Here is a 9,002-nt window from a genome sequence, read left to right as displayed (position 1 = left end):
CCCAGTCCCCCTCCCCCCCCAATGGATGTAGAATAGCCTTGCCTTATTCAGTTGATCATGATGGCTTGCAGAACTTGTTTCTGAATTCACTTTCAGCCTTGGGGTTTTTTTGCCTGGAGATTATCTGTGAAGTTTTTCTATTAGAATTTCATTTTCTGTGTTATGGGCAGTTCTTTTCTATAATTTTCAAGCATTTGGATCATTTCCCTTTATTTTATATTATTTATTCTCAAGACTCCTGAATGTGTTTACTACTAGATCCAGAGGTCATATTTCTGTTTTTACTATTTTTTCTGTTGGTTTATTAAGTTTATCAAGAACTCAACATAATTTGAAATTTCTTACTGGAATTTTTTGTACTTTGAATCTTTTTTTCCATATTTAGTTTATTGTTCACTTTTGACTCTCTCCTCATCTGATTGTGGTTTTCTTGGGAACTTGATCTCAAAGCTTCTCAGCCTCCTCCCATACTGGACAATTCACCAGCCTGGATCTCTACCTTAAGCTAACTTTTGAGCTAGTGCTTGGCCAAATTCAGACCTTGCTTTCCCTGGCATCAGCATTGGTTCTTCTGGGGTTCTGTGACCAAACTAGCTTTTGAGAGCCAAGAAAACTTCTGTAGCCTAGAATTGCAATCTTAATGGCACTGGGAAAAGGGAGGGTAGCACCAAGGTTTAGGGGTAGGTTTTGATGTAAAACTGGTGTGGTATCCTTGGGCCTATTACTGTAGCTTCATTGTTGGTAGAATGGAAAGTGGGAGAGGTGTATTTTTGAGTTGGTCAGTGAACATCCATTTCCTGAGTTTTGGGTTATATTTTTGTTTTATACCTTGTTTTAGATTCTTGGTATCTTATACCATGGAAATAGCCAAAGTTATTTTATCTTTAGCATTTAATTTCTGTTATGGGGACATTTGAAAACTGATAGGGATCTAAAAACCTCTGGTCTACCATCTTGTTCACATGACCTGGAAGTGACTTTGTAATTTCTTATATTTGTGTATTAATTCACATCCATAGGTCCCAGAGAAAGAGAAAGATTTCCTGATTCTATTTACTGCCTTAAGATTTATCTGAATTTGTTATTAATTAGCTTTTCTAAAATATATTTACTTTGCTTTTCATTTGTAAGCTCCCATTTTTTTGGCATGAAAACACATAGAAACTTGCTGTTTCATCCATTTTACATGCTCTGAACTAAAATATTTACATTTAGCATATCAAATGACTAGCTAGTTATGACTAATCAAACTTTTTTTTTTAATTTCAGGGAAATGAAGCAAGCTATCCCCTGGAAATGTGCTCACACTGTAAGTCAAATTCATTATTAATGTTTTGACCTACTTTTAAAAATAAGCCAAGCATTTTTAATGTCTGAGAATGGTAGTGAATTTCATGAGTAAAAGTTATAAGCTGTTCATATATTTTCTTGTTTTTATGGAGGTAATATGATATGTGTAGTTATTCAGTTTCTGGGGTTATATTTTTTCTTTAATTTTTGGATATAAACTCTAATGCTTGAAGAGATTCAATATGCTTCCATTCACATGACAGAATACCTAGTTTTAACTATTGTAGCAATTGAAATGTTAGAACATGAATAGTAGCATGCTGAATCAGTTAGTGGTTTGTCTACAGCTCTAAGGGGAGGTGAGAGGCACAAAAGGAAAATAGATGGGTGGAAATATAGATGTAATAATCATAACCATGAATATAGGATGAACTTATTAAAGATAGCAGATAAAAAAACACAGTCTAATTAGTGTTATTTCAACAATATTATCTGTAAACACACTCAAAACAAATATTCTCACAATTAAAATGAGGAACTGGAGCAAAATCTTATTTTGTTTCTCTTAATGTGATAAAATTATAAAGAAAAAATGTGGCTCAAAAGAGATATGAGAGGATATTAATCCACCCTTCAAGGAAATGTAAGGTCTGTACATGTTGCACATTACATGTTTTGTGAATTTCTCCATTGCATTTCTGTGGTTGTACGGAAAAAGCTTTCAACAAAATCTAGAGCCCATTTCTTTTAAGAAACACTAGAACACATTGGAATAAATAGACTTTTCCTTAATATGCTAACCTAGGGGTTCTTAACCTTTTTAATATATAGTAAACCCCTTTGGCAGGTTGGTAAATCCTACACATCTCTTCTCAGAATGTTTTGTTGCCTGTATTCATAATGGCAGGAAATGCTAAATTTCAGTTACAGGTTAGTGAAAATAAAGATGTAATTTTTCCCCCCATGAAGTTCGCGTGCTCCCTGAAACCTATCCATGAGTTTGAGGCTGAGAACTTCTTTACTAAGCCATATCTGTCTTTTTAGACAAAAGCCAACATTATATGTAATGAAGAAAAAGTAGAGGCTTTTCCAATAAGATCAGGGATAATACAGGGAAAATGTTAGCTATAGCAATGTAACAAGAAAATGTTGGAGTAAGCATAGACAAAGAAGAAATAAAACTAATGATATGACAGGCTATCTGGACTCCCCCCTACCCCCAAAGAATCTACCAACAGAATTGATTGAAATGGTACCTTGAGCAAAGTTGCAGGCTATAAAATAAATTCAAAGAAATTATCAGTATTTCTTTACATAGCCAACAAAACCCAGTAAGATGGAGTAGATAAATTTCACTGATGCATTATTGAAACTGTTGATTACCCCAGTTAATTTCCTAGTATTTTCTAACTGCATCATCAGCAAATAGGGAATGTGTAATTTAGAGCCTTAAAGAGTTTTCTTGGCTACTCAAAGTTAAAGTAACTTGCACATGATGACACAAACCAAGTCTTCAAACTTCAAAACTGGCCCTCTATCCATAGTGCCATGGTTTCTTTTTCTTAAGATACAACCTGCTAAGTATGTGTGTGTGTATTTAAAGAACAAATAGAACATTTGCAATATACTTCATTTTTTATTATATTAGACCATGAAAAATAAGTTTATTTTTCTAATTTATTCTTTCCTGTCTATGTTTCTCCCCACAAGATACTTATATTCCCATTTTTTGTTTTATATACAATCAATTTAATACTAATATATTTAATAATTTGATGAAGCATGGCATAATGATAAAGCGATAAAGCCTAGCACACACAGACCTGGTTCAAGTAAAGTTGTTAGCTTGTGCTATTTGAGGGATTCAGAAAAGTCTACATACGCAGAGTAATTCTCTAAGACTAGATTAACAATGGATTGCTGGTCTGCATGGGTGGAGAAAGTTTCTATGCTGGAAGTTTCTTATAGGGTGAAATCAGTATAAACAGTCTTGTGAAGATAGGACCAAGGTGGTATTTTTTTCTGAAATACTTAAGGGCTGCAGATTTTATTCTTGCATCTGGATAAATGAGTTGGGGTTATTTTTAGGTTAAAAAAAAGATAAGCCTTGATGCTTTCTTTATTCCTGTTCATATTGTCATTTCCATAGATTATGAACTCCTGAGTATGTGAGTTGTCAAAAAAATTTTTTTTAATCCCCATCCATTTATCTGGCACAGTACCTTCCTTATAAAAAAGATAAGATATTTAATTCATGGTTAAATTTCTTTAATTGAACTTTAGAAATAAAACCTATTAATATGAAGTTTACTAGGAGAATTTAAATGGAGCAAATTATTAAATAGTAATTAAATATGTCATTACAAGAATTTTTAAGACCAAAATGTCATTTGCCCAGTTGAAGTGATCTGACATTGGCCTGTTTGGAGACATATTTCACCAGCAATTTGCCCTTTTTTGGGAAACAATTTGTGTAGATTTGAATGTTCTCTCCAATGATGAAAATTGCAACTTACTCATCTCTATACAATTTTTGTTTATATTCTCCCTTGTCTATATTTCTATAGAGGGTCTACCGAACATAAATCTTTTTCTTGCTTTCGTTTGATATGGGAAAGATAGTCAGTGGAGTATTCAGGCTTTCTACTTGCTATTTATCTTCCATCCCATATGAGCAACTCATTTCTTTTCTTTTTCTTTCCCTGATAATATCTTTTTTTAAAAATTTACTAACATTAAAAAAAAACTCAATTATATGAAAAAATAACTTTTTAAAACTTTATTTTCTTTAAGTTTAGGCTGAATTTCATCCTCCCTCTGTCTTTCACTTTTCTCCCTCCTCCCCAAAATGGCAAGCAATCTGATGTAACTTTTACAAAATGTGTAATTGTGTAAAACATCTTTCCATATCACTCCTTTTGTGAAAGAGAACTTGAGCAAATGAAAGAAAAGTGAAATGTATGTCTTGGTCTGTATTCAGACTCCTATCAGTTCTTTTTCTGGAGGCAGATGGCACCTTCATTTGTTTGTTTGTTTGTTTAAGCCCTTACCTTCCATATTGGAGTCAATACTGTGTATTGGCTACAAGGCAAAAGAGTGGTAAAGTCTAGGCAATGGGGGGTCAAGTGACTTGCCCAGGGTCACACAGCTAGGAAGTTTCTGAGGCCAGATTTGAACCTAGGACCTCCTGTCTCTAGGCCTGGCTCTCAGTCCTCTGAGCTACCCAGCTGCCCCCACAGGTGGCATTTTTAGTTGTGAGACTGAGAGATTTTTGTGGATCATGGTATTGTTAGGAATAAGCAAGTCATTCAAAAATGTTCATGACATAATATTGTTGTTACTCTATATATAATGGTTCTGGTTCTTCTGGTTCTGCTCGATTCACTTAGCATCAGTTCATGTAGATCTTTCCAGGTCTTTCTTAAGTAATCCTTCACATCATTTCTTGTAGCACGGTTGTATTGCATTACAATCAATTACAGTCATACCACAACTTGTTCAGCTATTCCTTAATTGATGGTTGTAGTTTCCAATTCTTTGCCATCACAAAAAGAGCTGCTATACATATTTTTGCACAAACAGGTCTTTTCCAAATCTTTGGGATACAGACCTTGTAGTGATATTGATTAGTTAAAAGATTTGTAGTTTTAAAACTCTTTGGGCATAGTTATATCAGTTTACAATTTCACCAGCAGTGCATTGGTGTCCTAATTTTGCCATATTCCCTCCAGCATTTATTATTTTACCTTTTCTGTCATATTAACCCATCTGATAGGTGTGAGGTGGTACTCCTGAGTTATTTTTATTTGTATTTCTGATACTATCTTTTATTCTTCTTTTCCAGTGCTTCTCACTAATCAGTGCTACATCCTATTCATACTCACCAAAGACCTTTCTCCATTTCCCCTTGTGTAATGTTCGTTTTCGTCTCTTCAGAGAATTTAGCAGGAGTAACAGAACAGTGCCTTTAGGAGATTGTATATTTCCCTCAATGAGGCCAAGCTTTGCCTGAAAACAAAAACTCAAAACCTCTACTTTCTGCCTATATTTAATAGAATGCAATATAGTAATTATTCAAATATTTATAATTATACATCCACACATGTAAGCTTAGTCTTAAGGCAAACTTGGACTAGTTTAGAAAGCCTTGGAATTACCTAAATGATTTTCCTTTTTTTGTATTACTTTTGTATTTTCATTGTGTTGTTAGGTCATTGTAATGTATTGTTTACTTTAGTCTTTTGGCCTCCCTGGCAAATGAAGGAAATGTATACTCTTGGGGTGATTTCCTCAAAGGTGAGACTTTGGTTGTAACTTGGCATGACAACTTGGAGGAGTAACTGAGTGTAAGATACTACTTTAGATAATATAGGGAGTAGATTAGATTGAGTCACACCTACACATCAGACATGTTCCAGTGGTAAACCAGACTAGGGTTTTCAAAAAAATATTTTTATAGAATCAGTATATTATTTTCCATGTTTTGAAAGAGGTGTTAATTATAAGATGTAAGAGTTTTTTGAACAGGAAATTTCTTTGGTTGTTCAGTATATTGGATAAGGAGAGATTGTTCTTTCATTTAAAAATCTTATATATCTTAATTTAATAAGTGACCCAAGAAAAGACTAGGAACATCAGAGGGAATGTTTCTTTTTGTGCAACAAAACATCTTCAGAAACTTTACTTAACCAACTACTAGTATTAAGAAGTTTCAGCTTCAGTGTTTCTCTGAAATTTATTTGCAGGTCATTTGAAGTGATGGCAGCCTGTGTTTGTTAATATTTTATTCTGCTGCTTAATCCCTGCATCCATCTCTCCTGTCCTAGAGAAAAGTGTGAAACATAGTTTCCAATGTAGACATGTAAAAAGGATCTTTTTTTTGCCTTGACATTCACCATACAACAGTAGTTGATAAAATTAAATTTAAAATTTACTAACGAAGAGCAAACATCTTATAAATTTAAAGAATTTGACAGCCCTATGCCTGTCTGCCATATTGGTTCTATCCATATGACTATAAAAAGTGAGGCTGTCTCTAAAACACACACAAAGATTAATTTCTACATACACATCCATCTGTCTATCTGTCTGTCTGTCTGTCTGTCTGTCGGTGTGTCTGTCTGTCTATCTATATCTATCTATCATATTTGAGAGCTGGAAGGAACTTCAGAGTCTTACCAATGTTTGAGCAGGAATATTGTACCTGTGCATTATGGTTAAATTATCAATACAAAAATAAGCTCTACATATACTAGTTTGATGTAGTTATAACATCCAATAAGGCACTAATCATTAAATCAGTAAACCATTATTTGGTAGCAATACAAGTTAACATAGTATACTAATTGATTTTTGCCCAGCCTCTAACTAGATAATGAGGATCCCATGTGTGCCAGGAGCTTTGGAGTAAACCTCTGTTACTAATCAAGATTTGAGTTCTTGGCTTTCTTTGTTACTTCATTCTTCACAAGGACTTTCTAACAAACTATAAAAGGAAATTCTGGGAAATGGCCAGTGAATATGAGTAATGGGAATAAGGAAAAAGGACAATTACCATAGATAGGTAAGATATTAGAACTGTTGAAGTAGTTTAATATAGAAATCTTGGCTAAAATTACTTTAAACTATAGGGATTATTGTTATTTTATCAGTTTTATCTGGTCTTGCATATTATAGTGCCTCACTTACTGTCCTTGGGGAATGATGTCTTGTTATATTTTCAGTATAACTGAAGCTAACCCAAATTTGATGCTAAAACTTTTATATTAGTTTGATGAAAAATTTCTATGATAATTTACATACACTTCCATCTTTTTTGACCATTTATTTAATAATTTCAGTTGTTTGCAAGCATCAGTTACTTTAATGCTTTCAGGCTCAATTGAGTAATGGCTGCATAAGACCATTTAGAATTCAAATCCTTTTATTATTTGTTCTGGCTATTCTGTTACTGCCAGAACTGTGATTTCCCCATAGTGCCTCTGACAATTGCTATTCCCTTCTGGATTAGGAAATCAGGTAGCTTAAACTTTCTTAGTTTTCTTAATAAGTATTGAATCAGTCAGTCAACCAGCATTTATTAAGCACCTACTATGTGCCAGGCACTATGTTAAATGGGGGACATATAGAAAGGTAAAAAAAAAAATACAAAACCACAGTTTGTTGAGCCATTCCCCAATTGATGCCAACCCCACCCCACCCTGATTATTTCCAGGTCTTTGCTACTACAAAGAGAGCTACTATAAATATTTTGGGATATAAAGGGTCTTTCTTAGGAAATGACCCAGTAGTGGAATTGCTAGGTCTCTGGGCTCTTCAAAATGGTTAGATCTGTTTACAGTTCCATCAGCAGTGTATTAGTGGCCCCACCTTTCCATATCCCCTCCATCATTTGTTATTTAAGCTAATCTGATAAGTGAGATAATATCTCAATTGTTTTGATTTCCATTTCTCTTAATCACTAGTGATTTAGAGCATTTTCTCAGGTATTTTTAACATGGCTTTTATTTCATCATCCTAAATCTAGCTGTTCATATCTTTTGCCTGTTTTTCAATTGGGGGATGGCTCTTACACTTGCAAATTTGACAAAGTTCTTTATATATTTTAGATATGAGACCTCTGTCTGAACTATGAAATTTTTCCCCTAATTTTCTGCTTTCCTTCTAATCTTGGCAACTTCATTTTGTTTCTACAAAAAATTTCAGTTTGATATACTCAAAATTATTCGTTTTACATCTTGCAATGCTCTCCATAAATTCCTTTCCCATCCTTAAATCTTAAAGGTATTATGTTCCCTGTTCTTCTAATATGCTTAAGATCGGGTATCAATTTTGATCTTAGTGAATGGTGGCATTAGTCTATACCTAATTTCTGCCAAACTACTTTCCAGTTATCCCAACAATTTTTACCAAATTGTAACTTCTTATCCCTGTATCCTAGGATCTATATTTTTGTCAAATACAAGGTTGTTATGATCTTTTACTACTGTTTGTTGTATGTTTTTTTCTTATTCCAGGTTTTGAACTAATACAGGGGCTTACCAGCAAGTATTTTATTTTGAAGTAAGAATGACATGACTTTACTGACAGATAAATATTTCATGGAAAGAGCATTGGATTTGGAGTCAGAAGACTTTGGTTGAGCAATAAAGTTTAATAATATTTTCCTATTTCTTTAATAAGAATCTCAGTATTATCTTTTCCTTCAAGAAAAATAAAGGTTTTAGACTTATTTCCTTCTTACCCTTTTTCTTTCAAAGACATGGGGAGGATCCATTTTTGACATTGGAAATATTAAAAGACCATCAACTAATTGTGAGATATTTTTCCTTCCTTTTACCCTAACTCCCATTTTGTTCCTCAAATTCCTCAAAGTCCTGTCTGACCTTCCTTTGCACTTAACTTGTTCTCTTTTTCCTCTGTCATTTGTGCACATTTCTTTCTCCTCTATTAGTTTCCATTTAGCCAACATTTAAATGCCTATCTTACAATAGGATCTTGGAATTCAAAATAAAAATGAGAGTCTCTACCTTCAAAGTGTTTACATTCTACTAGAGAATTTAATGTGTACACAGAACTAATGTGAGGTAGTTTGAGGAGAGGGAGATAATAACAATGGCTGATGTTAATATGATGGTCCTTTAAGGTTTGTAAATGCTTTTCATATTTTCATTTGACTTTCAGAGCAACTTTTTTTTAACCCTTACTTTCTC

The 9,002-nt window shown here is 33.5% G+C and overlaps 1 long non-coding RNA gene across 1 annotated transcript; it reads left to right on the top strand.

Moving 5' to 3' along the window:
- The first annotated feature begins 1,268 nt into the window (after nucleotides 1-1,268).
- On the top strand, nucleotides 1,269-8,521 carry LOC123234738. Its single transcript, XR_006505351.1, has 2 exons — nucleotides 1,269-1,309; nucleotides 8,307-8,521. It is a non-coding gene; the product is annotated as an uncharacterized LOC123234738 (long non-coding RNA).
- The last annotated feature ends 481 nt before the right edge of the window (nucleotides 8,522-9,002 follow it).

Source organism: Gracilinanus agilis, chromosome 2, assembly GCF_016433145.1.
Source record: "Gracilinanus agilis isolate LMUSP501 chromosome 2, AgileGrace, whole genome shotgun sequence".
Taxonomy (NCBI): Eukaryota; Metazoa; Chordata; class Mammalia; order Didelphimorphia; family Didelphidae; genus Gracilinanus; species Gracilinanus agilis.
The sequence above is the reverse complement of the archived record's forward strand: the minus strand, read 5'-3'. Positions and strand labels throughout refer to the sequence as shown.